The following is a 217-nucleotide window of genomic DNA, read 5'->3' on the forward strand; positions in this document are numbered from 1 at the left end:
GGCAGATCTGTTTGAGGGGAAAATGAACTTTGAAGAGGGTACTTTCGAATACTTTTAGTTCTGAGTGGCCCAGAAGCCGCTTCTTCAGAGCTTTTATAGTTAGTACTTTATTTATTAATATGAAATATGTGAAGTGGTTCGTGGGACAGTATATGAAAATATTATTCTCTCGGAATTGTCACATTATTTCTCCCCTCTTTCTCTTTCTCACTACGCC

At 37.8% G+C, this 217-nt stretch overlaps 1 protein-coding gene across 1 annotated transcript in view; it reads right to left on the bottom strand.

Moving 5' to 3' along the window:
• The window catches only part of LOC119590499 (synaptogenesis protein syg-2-like), a 72,102-nt gene that overhangs the window by 18,908 nt on the left and 52,977 nt on the right, over positions 1 to 217 (bottom strand). The window lies entirely within an intron of this gene.

The sequence above is a fragment of the Penaeus monodon genome, chromosome 27 (assembly GCF_015228065.2).
Source record: "Penaeus monodon isolate SGIC_2016 chromosome 27, NSTDA_Pmon_1, whole genome shotgun sequence".
Classification (NCBI taxonomy): Eukaryota; Metazoa; Arthropoda; class Malacostraca; order Decapoda; family Penaeidae; genus Penaeus; species Penaeus monodon.